This window comes from Pyrus communis, chromosome 3, assembly GCF_963583255.1.
Source record: "Pyrus communis chromosome 3, drPyrComm1.1, whole genome shotgun sequence".
Taxonomy (NCBI): domain Eukaryota; kingdom Viridiplantae; phylum Streptophyta; class Magnoliopsida; order Rosales; family Rosaceae; genus Pyrus; species Pyrus communis.
This window is the reverse complement of record NC_084805.1, coordinates 10,749,716-10,773,442: the sequence shown is the minus strand read 5'-3', so window position 1 is coordinate 10,773,442 and position 23,727 is coordinate 10,749,716.

Sequence of the window (23,727 nt, the reverse complement as noted above, 5' to 3'; positions counted from 1 at the left end):
TTTAGCTGTTGGATGAAATTTCAAAAGCCCTAATCACTTAATCCAGTAATCTTGATAGAAAAGATCCGGAAAGAATTTCTTTCCTATAGAAGTGCATAGACTCTGATGATTTTGATTCTTCCAATGGTTGACAGAAGGGGAAAAGTTTGTCACTCCCAATTGCATATGTCATTCGATAGGTCATGTACAACATCGATTGGTTCATAAGGCCATCTTCAATTGAAGGGTCCAGAGGGCCGAAAATAGCCCGAAAATCGTCTCCAACCGATGGCCAGGCTAGAGGGCTCGTGGAATCTGAGAGGGCCCCACGGAATCTGAAAGGGCCAAAGGACATACAGCCAGCCAGCCAACCCTAGGCTGGCCAAAAAAACATTAATCTTGTCAGTTATAACCGACATGAATGCTTAAAAAGAAATTTGAATCCAACGACTAGTTGGCGCTAGTTACCGTTGGATTCAAATTTTTTTTTTATTTATGTTTTTTGGCCTTTTTTTTTTTTTTTAAATTCTCAAAAATTCTAATTTTTTTTCCCTATAAACACCTAAACCATTCATTCACCATTCCTTACAATATTTTCACCTACACCATGCAATTCTCATATTTTCTTTCCTCTTTCAAAAATTTGTCCTTTAAATTTTTCAATAATTTTCAAATGGCCTCGTCTACAATGAAAGGTAGGGCTTGGACCCGAAAAGAAGATGAAGCTCTTTGCAAGGCTTATAGATGGGTGTCGGAAGATAGTGTGAGGGGGAATTGTTAAACAAATGACGGCGTTCGGACTCGTGTGTCCAAAAAATACTTAGAGTTCTATGAAGGCACCACTCCAGTGAATATTTGAAACCACGAGAGTTGTTCTTCAAGATGGAAGAAACATCTTCAACCAAGTTTGAAGAAATGGCATCAAGCATTGTTAGTGACATGAAATCGACGCTAATTACTATGACGAAGTAAGTGTTTTCACAATTTATTTTAAATATTTAATTATTTTACATTTAATTTCAAAAATTAATTTCCTTTAATTTTTTTCTAGGTACGCCAAGCGGAGGAATTGTATATGGAGAGCAGCTCGAAACTCTTTCAGTTTAAGAGTTGTTGGGAAATTTGTAAAGGGTGGGTGTTATTTGAAGATCCACCGCATAGAGCTCCTACGCTAGTGTTTGGAACTGCATCATCAGCTGCAGATATGGATGAAGATAGATCTTCGGCCATTCAACAAACAAGGGTAGAAAATCCTTCTTCAGGTGAAGGTTCCATACCTAGGGCTATGGGACGAAATAAGGAGCGAATGTTGAAGGAAAAGGGCAAGGCAAATGATGATTACGCCGCTCAACATGAAGTGGCGGCCTCATTGTGATTAATGGCGGAGCAAAATGCCCTTAAGGCGGAAGAAAGGAAAGGTAGGCATGAAGAACGGGCCAAACAAATACAAGAAGAGATGGATGATAAGAATATGGAAAGGAACACTTCGAATTACACTCCAATGAGTAAGGCCTATTTTGATAGAAAAAAAGAAAAAGAAATTATGACCCGGCGGCAGTTGTTTACCTTTGACTATACTCCTACAATGGTGGATGATGAAGATGATGTTGATTATGGATATTAAATTTAAGTTGTTGTAGTTTTTAAATTCAAGTTAATGTTGTTTTTGAATTTTATTTGTAGTTTTTAAATTTAATTCGTCATTTTTAAATTTAGGTTGTAGTTTTTAAATATAAGTTGTAGGTTTTAAATTTAAGTTGTTGTTGGATTTGAATTTAAGTTGTTGTAGTTTTTAAATTTAAATAATAAATTATGTTTGGCCCTTTGGCCCTTGGTTGGAGACGGTTTTTTGTGACAGGGCTAAAATGAGCCCTATGGCCCTTTGACCTTCGGTTGGAGACAGAGGCAAATATGGCCATGTACTGTTCATTAAAATATTAATATCTTGGAGGGCCAGAGGGTTAAAACGAGCCCTCTAGCTAGCCCTCGGTTGGATATGGTTTAAGCCATGTGGGTAGTCACGTGAGACAGAGATAGATAAAACAAATGCCACATCAGAATCTCATCAATCCAATGAAAGATAGAACTAGGATAGATGGTTCTTTACAAAGGAGGTATCTCAATAAATTGTCTTAATAATGGTTGTACTAAATTTTGAAACTATAAACTATGCACCCATGTACTATTTCAATTTAATTAGGTTTCATTCGAATTTGGAATCCCTCTTGACAAGAGAAAAAAATTAGATTATTTTTTATATTGTATGGACTCATTTAATGTTTGATATTGGCGTGGCTTGCCAATCCACTAGATTCAATGAATATTGAAAAGAAAATATGGATGTTAATATGCATATTTTGTCCAAGTGAACGTATAAGATAAAGAAGTCGTGAAGAAAACTTGTTCTTTTCAATCCTACCATTTTTGTAGAGATTACGAGGGATAAATTTTCTTTGTGATTTATCTATTTTCTACATGCACTTAGACATAATTTGCAAGTTGATATTCATATTTTCGCTCCATATTCATTAAATTTAGTAAGTTGTACAACCAAAACATCAGACGAGAAACATAAGTCATATCGCCCCTATGATAATGACATATTCATAGCATCTCCACTGCGCTTGAAACTACATGTTAAATGTCGAAAGCAATAAGATTTGGCATCTTAAAAGTCACTATTTGTCCTACAAATTTTTGTCCAACGAACCCAATTCCTCAGATCAAGTGGTTTTACCCCACAAAAATTCCAGTTAGTCAGGCAAAAATTATCAATGTTTAGTATTTTGTCAGAGACTTTAAGCGATTGAGACATTTGGTCAAGCAAGAAGCCTTTTGTCAGAAAAACACTTGGCTTCAAAGGAAAAAAATGATGCGTAGTGTGTAAAATCTTGCTCGATTGTTTAGGGTTTTGTTTCATCGAGTAAGTGGATATATCCGTCGCTCAAAGTGAGTGGTAGGGTTGACATATTAAATTCTTTCGATGTTTTGACATTCTACAAAACTAGTCCACGATCTAATCGTCGAACTTGTTTGTAAAGACTTCAAGATTTGTTACGCCAAAAATACCAAAAACATATGTTTGGAGATTAGGTAACAAGACGAAATCCTTCGATTGTTAGAAGTGAATAATCACGATTTAATGTCATTTTAGCTCCGATTTTGATGATTCTTTCAGAAATACACAAGTCGACCCTGGAAGAATACAATGAACAAACCCGATCATCAATTTAAAATATTTACAATAACAATACGTTCTACTCAAAGGAAGTATAGAAAAACTCTGTGTTTGTTGAATCTATTGTTTTGACGGGATACACATTCTATGAAACTAATTTCCATGATCCAACCGTACATCAAACTTATACACTACGAGATCTGATAAGCCAAAAATTACCAAAAGTAAACATTCCGGGATTAGGTGACAGGATGAAATCATTCGATAGTTAGAAACGAATAATCATGATTTGTACGGTCATTTTAGCTCCAATTTTATTGATTTTTTTTTTTTTAACAAATATGCTCCTCGATCCTAGAAGAATAAAATGAACATACCCTATCATCAGTCTAAATATTTACACTAGTGGATACAACAAAAGTTTATGTTCTACTTAAAGGAAGTATATAATAAACTATAAGTGTTTGTTGAATATATTGTTTTGACGAGATACACATTGTACGAAACTAGTTTCCACAATCCGAACATCACACTTGTTTGTATATACCCTCAAACAACCTTGAAGCGCCATTCCCCTAGCCACCTCAGCAGCCACCAAAGTAGTTCAGGTTAATTAGTTGAGTTTTTTTTTTTTTTTTTTTTTTTTTTTTTTAAAATAATTGTACGAGCCATTTTATTTTGAATGTTAATTAAATAATTTTTAAAAAGTTGTGATTAATTTTAGCCTTTTAGATTAATTAACTAAAATTAAATAAATTATTGACACTAAATATTGTATTAATACCGAATATTGTAAAAAATTTCAAAAGGTTAGGCCGATGAATGTATCTGTCGAGCAAATTTTTATTTTTGATTTTTTTGGTTTTAAAAGGTTACCCGACAAAGGTTTTGTCAGGTTAAGTTTTTAATAGTATTTAATTTGGTGTGGGGCGACGAAACGACGTTGCTGAGTAAGATATTTTCGTATGGTCCAAGTGCTCAACGCACCTTTACCTGACGATTTTATTTTCCGGCAAACTAAATTTCCCCTGACGAATAACTTCATTTCGTTGGGTAAGAGTTTGAGCAATGGTCTTGTATACACGAAAATTCTGTATCGAATGAAATGAGAACACGTGTACAAAGTAATTTTTTATTGATTTGAATTTGTAGGTTAAAATCTCTGTTTATAATTTTCCACTGATTTAGTCTTCAAATTTGATGTAGATGCGTGATTGTTGATCCAAGGGTCGCGATGACTTGATCTCAGACGAATGGTTAAACGATTGCTTCAAGTTTTGAGCTTGAAAACAACATATGGGTGATCTTCACCTCAAGGGTGCGGCAAGGGTAGTGTTTGATGCGGGATTTCGCGTTGGTCGCAGAAACAACTTGATCTTTCCTTGATGCCATTTATGTTTTTTTTTTTTTTTTTTTTTTTTTTTGGCTGCGGATTTGAAGACAGAGATGAGAGGCAGAGAGGTCCCACTGGTCGTGTCAAATTGTTGAGTATGTGAGTAGGTGTCAGCTAGCACGGCTCGATTCGGGGTCCTAGTGGACATTCCGGGTCGGGGAATGTGAGGGCGTGCCAAATATGTAAACACGAAAATTCTGTATCGAATGAAACGAGAACACGTGTACAAAGTAAATTTGTAGATTACAATCTCTGTTTACAATTTTCCTCTGATTCAGTCTTCAAATTAGAGATTTTTGGAGTGCAAAATGAGATTTTTGGAATGTCAATAATAATTCTCTTATTTTTTGTTACTTAAGAAATTAAGTGCTCTGAATTTAATAATAAAATAATTAGTAAATGAAATAAAATGAAGAAATAAGTAAGCCTAATAGGCAAAGCACAAAAAAAAATTTGACTCTCCTTTTAAGATGCTCTAAAGGTTTTTTATTTTTTATTTTTTTATTTTTAATAAATGATATTATCTACACTAAAGGATTGGAAGAGTGGTTAAGCCTCATAATGGGCTATCAATAATGTGGTTCCAATTCTCCTTGGGCGAGAATCGAACCTAAAACCTCTCACTTACCAGTGAAAGGGAATACCACTAAACTATAATATTAAATGGCTCTTAAGATATCTTTTAGGTGATATAATCCCGTGCATTAGAGTTTTCGGGACTTCTAAAGAAATACATGTGACCAGGAAGGTAGGAGTTAGGAGAGGGAGTGCGCTTAGTCTCACAATGTGTTAGCAATAATATGGTTCAAATTCGCCTTTGGCAAAAATCAAATTTAAGGTCTCTCACTTACAAGCAGTTGTCACATCCCACCCTGGGCCTCCACCACGCCCTCACGGTTTTGTTTCTGGGAACTCATACGAGAACTTCCTAATGGGTCACCCATCCTGGGAATGCTCTTGCCGAAACTCGCTTAACTTCGGAGTTCCGATGGAACCCGAAGCTAGTAAGTTCCCAAAAGGGCTCGTGCTAGGTAGAGAGAGGAATATACATATAAGGCTTACAGGATCCACTCCCCTGGGCGATGTGGGATGTTACAATCCACCCCGCTTAGGGGCCCAATGTGTTTGTTAGCACACTTCCGGGCAAGAATTGGCTCTGATACCAAATTGTCACATCTCGGCCCGAGCCCTCACCACATCTCGGACTCGACTCCACCGTAGCACAATATTGTCTGCTTTGGGCCTTGACCACGCCCTCACGATTTTGTTTTTGGGAACTCACACGAGAACTTCCCAATGGGTTACCCATCTTGGGAATGTTCTCGCTCCAACTCGCTTAACTTTGGAGTTTCGATGGAACCCGAAGACAGTGAGTTCCCAAAAGGCCTCGTGCTAGGTATAGATGGGAATATACATATAAGGCTTAAAAGATCCACTCCCCTGAGCGATGTGGGATGTTACACAGTGTTCTAAAAATAGGCCTAGATAGCACCTAGGAGCCACGCGGTGGTCATTCACCGGGATTAAGCCCAAGTTGGAAGGTAAATTGGGAAAGACATTAGGCGGGGGCCTAAGTGGTCTAGGCGGGCACTGAAATTACGAATTTTTGTTCTGTTTGAATCTGTAGAAGGAGATAAATTTTTGGGAGTGACATGAACATACACCTCAGCAAGGCAGGTGGTGTTCCCAACCTATTAAATTTTGACAGTTTGTCATTTGCTCACTTATTCATACCTGGAAAAGCTGATAAGTCACAAAATAAAGGATGTCCTTTTAACTCTGTTATATCTTCCGACTTCCATTATACTGTCATTTTTCGCCACTATTCTACTAATTAATCATGCCTTTTCCTTCTACCCAATTGAAAAGTTCATATGCCTTTTCCTTCACTTAAGCACATTTTTCAGGAAGTCTTAAACAATTGAAAGCTTTTTCACACTTTGCTTGTCGTCGGGCGATCACAACAAGGCTATTGTCAATTTTTTTTGTTTTTCCAAATTCTGGATGAAGACTTAGCCTCATCACAATAGGGCTGCTAGCAATCTGAAGTCTATCTTCTTCCTCATCCTTATCGTATGAAGGAGAGAAAAAGGAGGAAAATTACTTTGTTGGTATTAGGTTTTTTATTAAATTCCTTGTTGAAGTTAAATTCTATGTAATGGATGATGCCTTTACTTGTGGCTTTGAGGAACATTAAGATGCTTGTAACTCCTAATTCTGATTATTTTAGACTTCACATCAAGATTCTAATGGCTTTGACAAACATCAAGTTCATGAGAGAATTGTGGATGCAAATTTCCACCGTTTTCTCCTTTAACGAAAACGCACCTGCAAAATAATAACACCTAAGATTAAGGCCAATAGCCTTATGCGCCCACGATGAATGGGGGGGGGGGGAGGGGCTTGCTTTGGCCGAAGAGTCTCCGATGCCAAATTTAGAATTTGAGAGAGAAAGTGTTTAGGGAATTTTAGGGAGAGAATTAACTTTTCTTTTTGGTGGTGAAACGAGACTATATATAGGGGTATGGCTGGCCTTATTTGGAGAATAGGGACTGGCCACTTATGCTCGTTTTATGAGGTTAATTGCAAGATATTATGTGAAATAATATCTTGGAATTAACTTGGTAATCAATCCTAATTTAAATAGGATAATTGGGAGTTACCTTTTGAGTGATGATTTTGATGAGGAGTGATAAGAGGGTTTTCAATAGATACCATTTTGATCACCTTTGACTCTTCCTTGATTGAGCCATTATTGTTCGCTGCATGCGCGTGGGAATCCTGGTGTGCCTCGAGGGTAATTTTATCTTTTTCACCCAAAAGTCCACGTGCCGCCTCCATAATTTTCTTGATTATTTTTGGCTCCACAAATGCCCCTACACCTGTTGGGCTGGTTGTAGGAAATGACAGCAGGTGTAGAGATCTTCTCTTACTTTAGGAAACATAGGATTGTTTCCTATTTTGATGTAGATTCCCTCTTTAATTGGAAATTAGATCCTTCTAGGAAAGAGAAATAAATCACTTCTAAATTCTATTTTAGTCTATCTTCAGTAGATGATTAAATCAACTTCAGACAACAATTTATTTTACCTTGCAAGAGAGAGAAAGCTAGAGGATATTTGTTTCCCTTCCCCTAGCAATCTTCTACACTTTCTCGTGCAAAAGACCGTCTTCCGTTGCTTTCTTCATCTTCATGCTGCACCAAGGTAAGAAAAATTTAATTTTCCTTGTCTTCTTAATTTTTGGGAGCTTCAGGGATTGGAATTTGGCTTGACGGGGGTTGAGAAGGTGTGAAAAGGTGGCTAGAAAGCTTCGGCATAGTTGCTGCCGTAGGGTTGCCTCATTGGCTTGGTGTGGTGGCGGCTCAGCTTGGGTCGAGGGCTGGTGGCACGAGTTGGAGAAAGGAAATAAGGTTCGGGCCACCTTTTTGGGCTGGTTGCGAATGGTTAGGCTTTGGCCCATGCAAAAGAATGAGAGAGGGAGGCCTAAGGGCGCTAGCCCTCCTCCAATTGATATGGGTCGTGAAGGAGTTGGACCAGGCCGTGAGGACTAACGCGGTTGCTGGGCTTTTACAATTTGGGTCGTGGCTTGGATTTTGGGCCATGGTGCTTGATGTAATTGTCTAACGAATTTTCCTTGGGCCTTTGTAGAATTTCTTCGAGTATGTTTTCTTTCGGTCACAAAAGTGACGATGATGTACCGTCGTTGTATCGTTAAGGCAGGTCTTTGAGCAAGGTGGGTTATTTCAAGGCTGCTCACTTCAAAATTAGCTCTAATGACTCGTCTAAAGACTTTCTTGAGGCATATAGGCTTGCCATTATGTCGGGAGTGCGTGTGAAACGTGTCAAGGAAGGTAGTAGCCTTGAGCCACGTAGTAGGGCTTGGAGAGCCATCAAGTTTCACCCCTACTACTTCGTGTTGAGATTTAATTTTCCCATGCCACATTTCTTCCAAGAAGTGCTTTGCTCCATGAAGTGTGGCCCCGCTCAATGTTCTCTAAATGCGATTCTTGTGATGGTGGGGTTCCTCAATCTAAGCCAGTTCTTTGACTTGGATTTAACCATCAACGAATTCTGGTACTTCTTTGATACAGGCCACGTTGAAGGAGTTGGGGAGCTGCAATCTCGTCATAGGCTCTTCAATCATTCAAGCAAGGAAGATCATGGCTGGGCCAATGAGACTTTGGAGATAAGTGGAGAGTGGAAGTCTGATTCTTCTCCTGAGCTGTGTGTTTCGACAATTTTCATTTCCAGTAAATAGGCTGCTTAGTCTCTAGGTTGCTTTGTATTTTTGCTGAGTTGCTCTCTTATTCATTGTTTGTCCTTTTCTGTTTACGTAGATTTGGAATTCGGCTCAACTCCCAAGACTTCTCCAGACATGAAGAAAGTGCATGTTGCTTTAGGTATCCGCTCTGAGTATCATGAATGGCGTTGGCTACTTAGTCCTTTTTGTTAGGAGAAAGGTGGGCTGCCCCCAAGAGAGGAGATAAAACGGATCAAGGCAGAGGTATTGGCTCATCCAATTGTTGTCGTGGAGCCAATTATGAATAAAGGTGGAAAGAAGAGATCTTCCTCACCTTCTTAAGAGATGCCGGTTGAGAAAAATGTTGAAGACTTCCTTCATTGCTCGTAAGGGTTTGCCTGCTGCCGATAGGCTGGTGATGCAGGGCGCATCGGATAAAAATGAAATAAAATGAAAAGGAAAACTGATATATAAGGTCCACTATCTCCTAGTGCGAGGAGAGACCTGAAAACCCCAAAACCCCGTCTCTAGTACCAGCCTACAATGTAGACAACTAGAAGAACAAAGTAGAACAATCTCAAAAAGAGAAAAGCACAAAACTTAAATAGAGAAACACTCTGAGAATTTTCATTCACCATCTAAAACGTTCAACTCCTCCATCTTACAGAAAGAAATGGTTTTTATAACCATTTTGTAACTTACATTCAGAAATTAAAAATGCAATAAACATAAAAACACCTAAAACTGGAAATTACATAAACAAAGTAATCCAATCAGCCAAACAACGTCCAAAATGCCCTGGCCATTATTAGGAGCTACTAATGGCTGTTATTAAGTTCTTCTGATTGGTTATAGTTATTCATTTTATCCCAATGATTCAATAAATGCACTGGCGAACTGATCTGCATCATCCATAAAACGTCATGGAAGTAAACTGATCAGACAATATGTATTAAACCACCATCTTTATTCCAGCACATAAATTTATCTTCCATTAATTTATGTGCTCCATGCCAAATGAATCATTTATTTCTCATCCTACATCATTCTTCCCTTCTCGAAGAAAACTCTTCCTTGAGTTTTGTTTGTAAGACCATGAACCCAAGTCGTGAAGTGCTACAACCATTCTGGGTTGCCATGCTTTGTTTTCTTCTTCAAACTTACAAACAGATTGTTTGCATAGAATATACAGAGGTTAGCCATCTCTTGGAATTGAACTATAGCATCAGGATATGGACATAATGCATCAATATTTAAGACTTTTAACAAATCAATCCTTTCACTCAACCTCTTGTTGGTGGAAGCATGTATGAAATCCAACCAAACTGGATCGTAGAATTGAAACTCAGCAAAAGATTTCACCACCTCTGTCAAAACGATTATGTTCATTTGTTTTCTATTGTGTTAAATTTTGAATTCAAAAGGCAGATTGTTGCCATCATGAATATCCTTGATAGAATTCAAATACAACTCTTAATTATCTACTCCAACCTACCAAAAAAAACTCTTGGCCACCAGTTTCGTCATCAATTGTAGGATCCTCAACAACATCACCATACATAAAATTATAATGACATATACCACAACAAAATAAAATGATAGATAGGATTGATAGGTAGGGTCCACTATCTCCTAGTGCGAGGAGAGGCCTGAAAACCCTATAAACTTTGGTTCTAGTACCAGCCTACAATGTAGAACTAGAAAGAACAAAGCAGTAGACTCTTAAACAAGAGAAAGGCACATAAAAATGAGTTTACAACTCAAATATCAATATTATAATTCAAACAACCTCTCCCATTGTTCTTTACAAATAAAAGTATTTATAGGCTTACAACTTAAAGTAAAAAATATGAAAAGGGATAAAAAAATAAAGGCTTACAATATAACTCCTAAAAAACTAAATGATTTCATAAAATGTCATGAACCTAGGAATTCCATAAGCCACAAATTTAAAGCTAGATACGTACATTATAACTCTAAAAATGCATGCATTATATTATAAAACTTAGACTCCAACTGCCAGTAATTTTATGTAATAACGCCTTTAGTCCTTGACCTGCATCATTCTCATGGGGCTGGAGAGAATTCGTTCTCGAATTCGGATCATCAATTGATTTGGAGCGATAAAATTGAACTCTGCCGGTCCAAACAAATAGATATTTGTAGCATTTAATATTGATTGTTGAAGTGTGAAAAGCACCCTTAATAGCATACCTTGCAACCTTGACATTCTCTTTCATTTGATTTATAATGTCAACCAAAACTTTGGAAATTCTGAAGTAGAAGACATCAACCCCAATTAAATCAACATATCCCGAAGTTTCCAATGAACTCATTAAATCATGAAACTCCAACTTCAAAAATTCTTTGTAATCAACATTTTTAATAATTAGATAAGATTCCATATCAACATTTCGTTGAACCACACAAGAACTTTGACAGCAAACATGATAAGTACCATATGGAGAACGATCAAACTCGAGAGGAAGATCAAGATTTATAAGACAATCACCTGAATAATTTTCACAACATATTGGACATGAACTATCCAAGCAATGATCAAATATTGGAGGAAGGTCCAGATTAAGATCTTCATATAATGGCATCTACGACATGCTGAATATAGCGTCACCCTTAGATCGAGCTGACGCTATTGATACCAACTAATGTAGGGCGCAGCGGATAAAAACGAAATAAAACGAAAAGGAAAACTGATATATATGGTCCACTATCTCTTAGTGCGAGGAGAGACCTAAAACCCCCAAAACTCTGTCTCTAGTACTAGCCTACAACGTAGACAACCAAAAGAACAAAGTAGAACAATCTCACAAAGAGAAAAGCACAAAACTAAAACAGAGAAAGATTCTGAGAATCTTCATTCACCATCTAAAATGTTCAACTCCTCCATCTTACAGAAAGAAATGGTTTTTATAACCATTTTGTAACTTACATTTAGAAATTAAAAAGGCCGTAAACATAAAAACACCTAAAACTGAAAATTACATAAACAAAGTCATCTAATCAGCCAAAAAACGTCCAAAACGCCATGGCCATTATTAGGAGCTACTAATGGCTGTTATGAAGTTCTTCTGATTGATTATAATCATTCATTTTATCCCAATGATTCAGTAAATGCACTGGCAAATTGATCTGCATCATCCATAAAACATATTGGAAGTAAAGTGATCAGCCAATATGTATTAAACCACCCTCTTTATTTCAGCACATAAATATATCTTCTAATAATTTATGTGCTCTATGCCAAATGAATCATTTATTTCCCATCCTGTATAAGCTTGTGATTGATTTGACTTCCAAGGGGATGAAAGATGGGGCTGCTAGATTTGAGCCGGTGACATCTGCCATGCTGAAGGTGGCTTATACGATTGCTAACAGGATTGCTCAACGTAGAGGTTATGTTGTTCTCCAAGTGCTGAAACTCGTGCCAATGTGTCTGTCGGGAGCTAAGTCTGGTTTACTTTCGGAGAGGCTTACCACTATAATGAGCGATAAGGTGGACTCCACTGCTAAAGTGGTGCCAAAACCTAGTCCCTTCGTTGCTGAGACTGATTCGCCTACTGAGAAAGAGGAGACTGCTCGCGTGGGCAGTTGTGAGAAATCCACCAAGCCTGCTTCTAGGGAGGCTGCTGAGATTTGTGAGCTCTTGAAACCAGATCTGCTTGAAGACATGGATGCATGTGCCAAGTTTGTTAATGACGTTAAAGGGTTTGTTTGCCTAAGTCCATTTGCGAAGCATATGATCGAATATAGAAGATTGCTCTGCTTGCTGTGATGCAAAAAATGACGATTTTGGTAGCCGAGTTTATGCTCCTTGACCAAGAGAATACCAAGGTTGCCAATGAGGAGCAAAGACTATGACAACTAAAGCTTATTCCTCTACCGAGAAGATCAAGAGGTTTGAATATGAGCTCGTCGCTTTGAAGGGATCTAATATCTCTGCCCCACTTTTCTGCAGCTTGAGACCGCTCGCCAAGAGATCATTGATTTGAAGACTAGGCTTGACGCAATCCAAGTTAAGTATGAAAATGCTGAGAAGGAGATTGAATGTTACATACCTTAGATTCAAGATCTAGAGTGTGCCGTTTCTTGGCTTCGTTCTGCTACTTATGTAAAGGATGAAGAGTTAATTACTGCATATAATCAAATGATCAACTTTAAAAAGATTGTCAATAGGCTTGAACCCCAAGTATTGGAACTCCAAGGTGCACTGAAGATCAACGGAAGTCTGAAGAAGGAAGTGGATGAGTTGCAGCACGTTCGTGTTGGTCTGCTCGAGGAGAATGAGCAGTTGAAGAGCTCAAGCTAGGCTCAAGGCTTCTCTTATTTAGAGTCAAGCCGATTTTTACAAGCTGGGTATGTTGATGATCTCTTTGGTAGGCTATCTGACTTTAAGTTTGCTGGGAATGACTTCGAGACCTTTTATATTTCTCTGGAATACTTGCTTTCCTTTACTTTTGAGGTTTCCATTGGTGAAGTAGTTGGAGAAGTTGATGCCCAGGCTAGGGTAGCCGGGGGTGAGGCGCTGGATGATGTTCGATTTCTTTTTTGTTTTCCTTGTTGCTTTTAGCTTCGCTTGAACTCCTTCGGCCTTTGCTAGTCGTTTATCAATTTTGCTAGAAAATTTAATAAACTTGCTTCATTCTATTTTCTTCATCTTCGCTTCTTTTGTTTATGCTCAACCTTTGACCATTAGACCAGCACCCCGCATGTGACTTTTCTATAAGCAAACAAGCCTGCGTAGCCTATGCAACCATAGGTGTTGGTGTAGAACTTCTACAAAGTTGCTAGCCATAGGGTTGGCAGCCAGATACCTTACATACAGAAGTAGACAAGTCCGTGTGACCACTTGGCTATTAACCTTGGCTTTCTTCAATCTTTTGAGCTGCGTGGCCTGCATCACAACATACTAAAGATTTTTGGGTTATGAAATTCACTAGCTTTTCGTATTATAAGTATGCGGTTATATGGAATTTCCTAAGCAATGGTCCGAGATAACTTCTTGCTTTTATGTCAATTTTGTGGGTTGCAGAGCAAGTATAACAACACTTTAAGAATTAGTGTAGATCTTAAAAGATCATTCTGTGCTTTAGCAGAGGTGAAGCTTATTAGCTGCATAGCATGTTGACAGTGGATAAAACTTCGTATATGCATGCTAACTTGTTTAATCTATCATAAAAACGTGCGGTTGTATAAGTTTAGTGCAACTGACTACTCGAAGGGCAAACCATAGGTAATCTTCTGGAAACCGTAGGCTACCTTAGTGCAATTGGTAGCAGCTTTAAGGTTCTAGGGTAGCCGTCCATAACACGTATTGTGTAATGTGCCTCCTCCATCTCTAAGGCCATATTCCCTACGGATTAGGCCAAGAGACCCAAAATCCTTTAGTTAGCTAAGTCTTGAAAAAGACCATTATGGCTACTTCTAGGAATCCCAGCGTAAGCCATTATGCACTTAGTTACACTAGGGCAGCCAGACTCATCCATGTCTGGATATTTGGAGTGTATAGTTTATCCTCTCGCGTTGGAGAGCAAACCCATGTGGGTGTCAAGGAATTGGTTTACCTTTTCGCACCGAAGAGCATGATTAGTTACCAGAGGGTGCAATTCCTGTGATAAGTCCCTAAGAAGGGCGTGTTCTTCTTTTGAAGTGCAGGAGTGATTAGTTGTTATAAGCAAGCAGTCAAGCCAAGCTATAAATTACTTTTGAATTCCTCATTGAAAAAAGAGTGAAACAAATGAAAACTTAGCTGTAAGGTAGGAACTGCATGACAACTGGATAGTCTTTAGCTTGCGAGGTGGTGCCCATTGAGCTGCTTGAGTCTTCAGGCTTTGATGTTGTTGGAGGTCACAACGAAATTCAACAATGTATACCATTAACACAACATGTTAAGAAGTTTTCATAACACTACATCTACAATGAACAAACCTTCATGACTTAAGTTATATCAACTTAATTCATAAGATTAACAATGATTTCATCAACACAAATCATTCATAACTCAATAATATAACATCAACAAAACAAAAATGAACGACTTACCCTTATACACAACCTGTCAAACACATTTGATAAACCAACATCCCACAAAAAATTTCCAAAAATTTCACAAACATCCACCAATTTCAACTAATTTCATCAACCCTGAACGGATTTTTAACTAATCTCATCAACCAATTTCCATAATTAATCAAATTAACATGAATGACCAAACTCACCAAATTTCAAATTTAATTTGGGGAATGAAGTATAAAGTTGGCTATTAGGGAAGCAATGACTCTCAACCCAACCAAATTAAGCACGCACAACATACTGTCTGTGGAATCGACTGCTCACCCTCGAATTTCTTAACTTCTATGCCAAACTGCAGTCAGGGCGGTGACGAGAAGCACACAACCACCCTTAACTTTTTAACGGTAAGGAATTTTTTTAACAATATGCAAGTTTTTCAACTAGAATAATGTTTAAGGGCTGGCGGGAGATGGAGAATTTTTAGAGGAGAAGGCAAATTTAAGATGGTAATTGTTGACGGCGAGGTGAGGGGATCTAATGACCCGTCCCTAAAAATTATGATTTTTATAAATTTTAAATGTGAATTTACGAAAATGCCCTTCGAGGCAAAAGTGTTGACTCTTGTTGATTGTCTTGTCGTGTCACGTAAAACTCGTTTTCTTGGCGTATTCTGATAGTACTCGTCGCTACGAACACGTGGGCATAAACATAATGTAATTTGGAGTTATAACAAAGATTCTACGAACCTTTAAACGTCGAGGATATTTTGGTAAATTGATAATTAATTGAACATGTGGTATTTTGTCGGGCTGTTGGATGAGTGCCATGTGGGGCCATTCCCACTTTTCTGGAACACTCTTGTTCTTTTGTTTTCTTCTTTCTTCCGTAGCTCTTCTCTCTACTCTCTTAACTCTCTCTCTCTCGACTCTTCCTTTCTCCCGTGAAACAAACCACCATCATCACCAAATCTTTCGACTTGTTGAACATCAAAACAACCATTATCTCATTTCTTCACCAAATAAAATGATCCAAACATGAAAATTTATCTAATCAACGAGAGGAATCGATTTATACCTGTTTAGAGTTCAAAATATGGCTGGAAATTATCTGAATCATGCCTAGAAGTCTCGGCCCAAAACCTTGTTCTTCGAACTCGTTTTGGGTTCGTTTTCAATGAAACAAAACTCAAAACTGGAAATTGATACACCCTGACCCAGAATGTCCACTAGGACTTCGAATTGAGCTGTGCTGGCCAACATTTAAAAGGTGACGAAGCCATAAAGTATAGCGATGTGAAAATTGGAATAAATTTAAACGTAAAAGTGCATAAAGACAAGAGTGTGCTGTGAGCGGGAATGACCCCATTTCACACACGACGTCAGAGCATAAGTAAAGTATAGTAGTGTGGGTAAGGATCATACCCTCAGAGGTAGCCACCTATATTGAGATTCGCCAAGAATCTTCGTCGATACTAATTTTCAGCAGCTAAAACCTAGAGGGGCGAAAAACAGAAAACGTGGGTGCGCAAAAACAAAGCTTTTTGAAACCATTTCTCTTTCAAAAAATAATAACCCCTTACCGTAAAACCCGTATAATTTCCCAGAAAATAATACTACATATGTATAAAGAAATCAGGCTTGAGAGCAATGAAAACCAAAGTATGTGCCATGTCAAGTATCTTAATAATAAATAAGCTAGGTGCTGTTGATAGGAGCATATTTAGGCGACTTACTTAGCTTGTTTTCGTGCATTTATATTGTTAATTCCTGATTGTTTTAGTAGTTTAAGCCATTTTCGTGTGTTTTTAGGTTCATATGGCTAAGGAAGCAAAAAGATGCATTTTGGAGCATTTTGGAGCAAAATTGGACTTGGAATGGATAGCTTATGCTTGGAGCCAAAGTGTTGGACGAAATTGAAGGCCTTGTATGCACTTTAGGACATAAAACAAAGGGCTTAGCCCAATCAAACAAAGCCTTAGCCGTGCAAAACCTTTCAATTCCAGCAACTTCCCTTCATTGCCGTGCATTTCATATCCCATTTCCAGCTTTCCCCCTTGCAATTCCACATGCACTCCCCTTTGCCGTGCAAAACACATTCATTCCAGCCATCCCACTTCAATCATTCACTCTAGTTGGCAGCCACATGCTTTCCCATTTCAATATCATTCTTCCAAAATCATTGCAGCCACATATTCACCCACATGCACATTCAATCATTCACTCCCCTTGCCGTGCACATTCACCTTGCATTTCCAGGTTGTCCACTTCATCATTGCAGCCACGTATTCACCCACATGCACTCTTAATCATTCAACCATTCAGCCATTGCAGAAAATTCCCATCACTTGCCGTGCATTACTCCCTTCATTCCAGCCAATCCATATGCATTTCCAACCTAGCAGCACCCCTTTAATCATTCAACCTAGCTGTCATTGCACATGCATCTTCAAATAAATCAGCCACATGCACATTCACCCATTCCTACCACTATGCCGTGCACTCCCATCCCATTTCCAGCTTTCCACCAACCTCCTAGCTGTCATATTCCCTCTTTTAATCATTCATCCACCTATAAATAAGCATCCATTGCAGCCACAAGGGGGGGATTCATTCATACACAAATTCACACCAACAAAGAGCCCCTTTGGCCGTGACTTCCCATCCATTCCAGCACCAATTCCAGCAATAATCCCATCCTTGCCGTGCCTTCATTCCACCATTCCAACACTTCACACCATCACACATCCATTCCTCCATACAACTACCACCCCAAAACCTATCCTTAGACCTTGTGCCGCAACAAAGAGGAAGAGAAGAGGGCCTAAACGTTCATACAATTCAAGTTTGAGTTGTTGGAATGTTTAGGTGTTTCTTTTCCTTTGATTTCAATGTTTAATTTCAATTCTCTTTGTCTTGTACGTATGAGGAACTAAACCCCCCCTTGGCTAGGGGGGGATTCGAAATACATGTTTATGCTTGCGATATGATTTGATTACTTCTAATTGCGTTTCATAAGTTGTGAATTCAATTTGTTTAACTGTTTGATTGATAACTTATTTATGTATGTTTATTGAGAGTGCACGCTTAATTTTGATGCATGAATATGACGCTAGAATATAAGTGAGTTTCACCTAATAGTTATGAACTTATATTCACAAGTAGTAAAGGTTGATGATCTCAATCACGTTTAGTAAATTCTTGGCATAAGTTTCATGCAATTCATAGTAACGAGTGCTTCGTCAATGCTTATGGTTTTCAAGGAACTTAATGATTCTTGCTTGTATCTCTATTATGCAATTCATGTAGAGGAATTGTGGGGAATGTTTTGGGTTGTTGTATGCAATCATCCAATTCAATAACGTTAGGAAAATCTGAGGGTTAATTAGTGCAATTCATGGTTAATCTAGGGCGTTGAGAATCATGGTTTATTGAAAAGCAATTGGAAATCGTTTTATATGCAAGTATAACATGTGTGGAGATGAACCCCTTAGCTAGCTTCCCATCCATTCCATTCCATCAAATTCGTTTTTACAATCTTTTCTTATTTTCGTCCAAAATCTATTTTAAAGTTGTAAGTCACTTGTTTTCTTTTAAATTCGTCCAAAATCTAAACCCCCCTTCTCATTTGTTCCAATTCTGTCCAAAAGAGTCCTTTTGAGTCTTTAGAGTCAAAACCAAATGTATTTTCGTCCAAATTAAAGTTCTAGTGTCTGTTTGAATCAATTTGATTGTTTTAGGCAGTTTTGAGTGTTTCAAAGCTGAATAGAGTCATAGTAGTCTTGTTAAGAGTCTTTAAGTTTAGTTTTTATGTTTTTGAGTGAATTCAAATTAGATTAGCACCCCTAGTTAATCCCCGGTTAGAACGATCCCTACTTACATCATTACTACAATTGTCACAAATAGGGTTTAATTTGTGTGCGTGTAATTCTCGCATCAGCTGTGAATCAATACAAAAAGATATGTCAGCCGGAGTCACCTAACGTGACCTGTACGGCTGAATGTATAGCTTATAAACCAGTTATTGTACATGAGTCGGAACCACCTAATATGGTCTGTACTACAGGCTGGGTGTAAATAAAAACGCTTAAGTGCTATGATCACGTGAAGGTTGTGCGATAAATCTCAAATCACAAACAAGTCAAAACCACTTGATGTGGTCGGTACGATAGGCTAGTACCTGCCTTGGATCCAATGTGAGCGTGTAGTGCAGGAGGTGAAAGATCATGTGAAGGCTAGGCCCTGGCCTTGGGTGAAGCACTAACACTGTGGTGCAGGATAATGAGCTCTGAATGCATCTACGTATAACCATAAACAATGCAACCACTATCATCCTACAGTACTCACCTGAAGCTCACTTGGCCTCCACAACATCATACAATATTATGCATACACATACTAATGCATATACTAAAATAAAATGCAAGTATGACATGGCACTTAAAAATATACACTTATTTAAAATAGTTTCTGGGAAAATGTAAAACATATATACGTATATATAGAAAACCAAAAACCCACTCACCTAGAGTCCGTGCTACAACTCCCTAGCACAAACATCGAGGTGTCACGAACGATCAGCGCATAGAACAATTATCAAGCCACATCTCAGAATCTTTATTAATAGAACATGTAACTTACATAAAACAAACCACCAAGGACGTTCTAGAATGATTTGAGACCCATTGACCAAAAGTCAATCATCGGTCAATGGTCGGCGGTAGGGTCCATAACCCTACATAACTGGATCCGGAATATCTGCTCCTCGGATTTATGATCCATAACTTCCAAAAATACACTTTATGCTTCTAGAATAACATACTAAAATTTCATTATGATCCAACGATTGGATCTCTGCCAATTGCAAATTCAAGTCGCGGTCAACGTTTTATTTTACGAACTTACAAGTCTAATTCAGATCAAGTCTAATTCAGAAAGATCTATACATTGGATTCCTGATCCATAAGTTTGTATGGTCCACAAATATTATGTACTATAACGTATTAAAGTTTGGTGATGATCCAACGGTCGGATCGTCGATTACTATTCTAATCAAGTTCTGGGCAACCTTTCAAGGTCCATAACTTTGTCAATACTAAAAAAAATCAAGTGATTCAAAAACAGAAATCATATGTCTCAATGAGACGAAGAGATTGGTACCTTGGAAAATGGCTATCTCGTGGTGATTTGACTAGAAAATGACTTGAAAGTGGCGGAGGTAGCCGGAAACTGGGCAAACTTTAAATTGTTATAACTTTCTCATTTCTTTACCAAATTAAACGATCCAAACATGAAAATTTATCTAATCGATGAGAGGAATCGATTTATACCATTTAGAGTTAAAAATATGGCTGGAAATTATCTGAATCACGCCTGGAAGTCTCGTCCCAGAACCTTGTTTTTCGAACTTGTGTTTCGGGTTCATTTTCAATGAAACAAAACTCAAAATTGGGTTTATGGCAGTGAAGACATGCAGATAATGGTGGTTTTGATGTTCAATAAGACAAAATATTTGGTGATAATGGTGGTTTGTTTCACGGGAGAAAGGAATAGTCGAGGGAGAGAGTTAAGAGAGTAGAGAAAAGAGCTACGGAAGAAAGAAGAAAAAGAAAGAGAAAGAGTGTTCCAGAAAAGTAGGGGTGGTCCCACATGCACTCATTCAACAGTTCGACAAAATACCACATGTTCAATTAATTATCAATTTACCAAAATATCCTCGATGTTTAAAGGTTCGTAGAATCTTCGTTATAACTCCAAATTACATTTTGTTTACACCCACGTGTTCGTAGAGACGAGTACTACAAGAATATGCCAAGAAAACGAGTCTTACATGACATGACTGGCAGTCAACAAGAGTCAACACTTTGCCTCGAAGGGTATTTTCATAAATTCACATTTAAAAAAATTACAAAAATCATACTTTTTAGGGACGGGTCGTTACAATCTACCCCCCCTTAAGAAAATTTCATCCTTGAAATTTAAAATAACTTGCTAATTGTAAAATACTCGAAAATAGGGATAGGTATATAAAAACGTAAACAAGGAAGAAATCGAGTTAGAGCGGCTACATAAAAGAGAATGCTATTCCGTCTCGATCAGATTGCAATTATTCCTTTTTCATTCCTCCAAGCTCATACCTTCTTCCTTCCTCTATAATATAGTAGTATGATACTCGTATAAAATATGGAGTCAAAAATATGTAATACTAAGTAACAACATAAGGTAAAAAAATATATGCATATAATAAGATAACGACAAGAAATAGATATAAAAATGTACGAGTTCGTAGTTCCCTAGATAAGGGGCTTAGATGAATAAATCCCTAATCGGTAAGCTTTAGTAGGAATCCTAATAAATGGTATACTAACGAGTACTGCCAAGGAATCAAAATCAATTCTGGTTTCCTATCTCGAAAAGGTTGATAATGATGGCAAACTTCATAGGAATCCTAATAAATGGTATGCTGACAAGTACTTCCAAGGAATCAAAATCAATTTTGGTTTCCTATCTCGAAAAGGTTGATAATGATGGCATGAAAATAATGATGGGATTGATTTATAGTTCCCTGGTGACGCACCGTTATCGATACATTAGCTCGACTTTAGGGCCATCAATTTGTCTCAAATCTATATCTTTCCTTGGCAAGGAAGTTCGTCGCTTTAAGTCTAAAAACGTTTGCCAAAGTGACCTCCTAAAATGTCGACAAGTCGACAAAATTGCCTAAAACTTAGGAAAAACTAACATATTTTTCGTCTTCGACAAGGTGGCAAGATTCAAACATTAGGCTCAAGAACCAAGAATGTTTACATCACGCTTGTGATGAATGCAATACTGCCCAACTTATGCTCTGATACCAAACTAACACACCCTGAGCCGGAATGTTGACTAGGACTCCAAATTGAGCTGTGTTGGCCGACACCTGGAACGTGACAAAACCATAAAGTATAGTGATGTGAAATATGGAATAAATTTAAACCTAAAAGTGCCTAAAGACAAGAGTGCGCTGTGAGCGGGAATGAACCCATTTCACACGTGACGTCAGAGCATAAGTAAAGTACAATAGTATGGGTAAGGATCATACCCTCAGAGGTAGCCACCTATATTGAGATTCGCCAAGAATTCTCGTCGATACAAATTTTCAGCAGCTAAAACCTGGAGGGGCAAAACACAGAAAACGTGAGTAGGCAAAAACAAAGCTTTTTGAAACCATTTCTCTTTCCCAAAATAATAACCCCTCACCGTAAAACCCATATAATTTCCTAGAAGATGTAAGCCAGGTATGTGCCATGTCAAGTATCTCAGTAATAAATAAATCAGGCTTAAGAGCAATGAAAACCAAAGTATGTGCCATGTCAAATATCTTAGTAATAAATATGTAAGCCAGGTGCCGTGAATCAAGATTAAATGATATGTCAGCCGGAGTCACCTAACGTGACCTGTACAGCTGAGTCTATAGCTCATAAACCAGTTCCTGCACACGAATCAAAACCACCTAATATGGTATATACGACAGGCTAGGTGTAAATAAGCAGGGTCAAGTGTTACGATCACATGAAGGCTGTGCCATAAATTGCAAGTCACCTACGAGTCGGAACCACCTAATGTGGTATGTACGACAGACTGACACGTGCCTTGGATCCAAGGTGAGTGTGTGGTGCGAGAGGTGAAAGATCACATGAAGGCTAGGCCTTGGCCTTTGGCGGAGCACTAACACCAGGGTGCAGGATAATGAGCTCTAAATGCATCTATGTATAACCATAAACAATGCAACCACTATCATCCTACAATACTCACCTGAAGTTTACGTGGCCTCTGCAGCGTCATACAATATTATGCATACACATACTAATGCATATACCAAAATGAAATGCAAGTATGACATGGCACTTAAAAATATACACTTATTTAAAGCAGTTTCTGGGAAAATGTAAAACATATATACGTTTGTTGGGCCCCGAAATTCAACAAGTATGACCACAACCTAGTTGGCCTTGGTGAAAAACAAAATTAAGAAAAAAAACTTAGAGAATGTTAAAGGTCGTGTGTGTCCATGAAATAACGACAACGAGTATCATGTTATCCATGTGCACAGTTAAGCGGTGGTTGATATATGTAACAAGACTTTTCAAACCGCCTCTATAACCTTATATATGTAACAATTATGTTTTAATTGTACTCACTATATCAATAGGGTGCCGTTAAAGTTTCTTATTAATCGAAAATCAGCTCATTGCTTGATCTCCAGTTCTATGCATATCATGTACATATACTATACATATGATGTGCTTGTGGTGTGCATATAGTGTATATGGTGGTGACGTCCTGGATGATGGCGTCATTTTTCTGATTTCTAATAGAGAGCTGTGAGCTCTGGGTTTTTGGGTGGGCTAAGATCTGTAAGTATATCATGTGCATCTTGTGTGCATATCACTAGAAATAGATGACTTTTAATGGGATTTCCAGTTTCTAGGTTCAAGTCAAAGATTTGTAAACAATAGATGTTTAAGTGATTTCCAGAATCTATGCCCAAAATATCCCCCAATGCCATTAATTGCACAACACATGTGCACAACAAAACCGACGTCATTGCACGTATTGATACAAATAAGAAATTTAAGATTTTCTTCGAACTTAGAGGGAAAAGGCATTCATCTGCGGAGGAGAGAGAGATTGTAGAGAAAAACATGGTGCCTTTAATTTTTCATAATGGTTTTTCTTTGACATTTGAAATTTTTTTGGATTGCAGATTAGTTTTGACCCATATGGGTTTTGAATGGTATTTCAGATTTGGGGAAGAAGATGATGATTTGAGGAAGAAATCCCCAATCTGCAATTTGTAATTGCAAGCACATAAATGTGTTCACTTCCAACCAAAGCATATATAATCAAAATCTAATCTTCAACTAGGT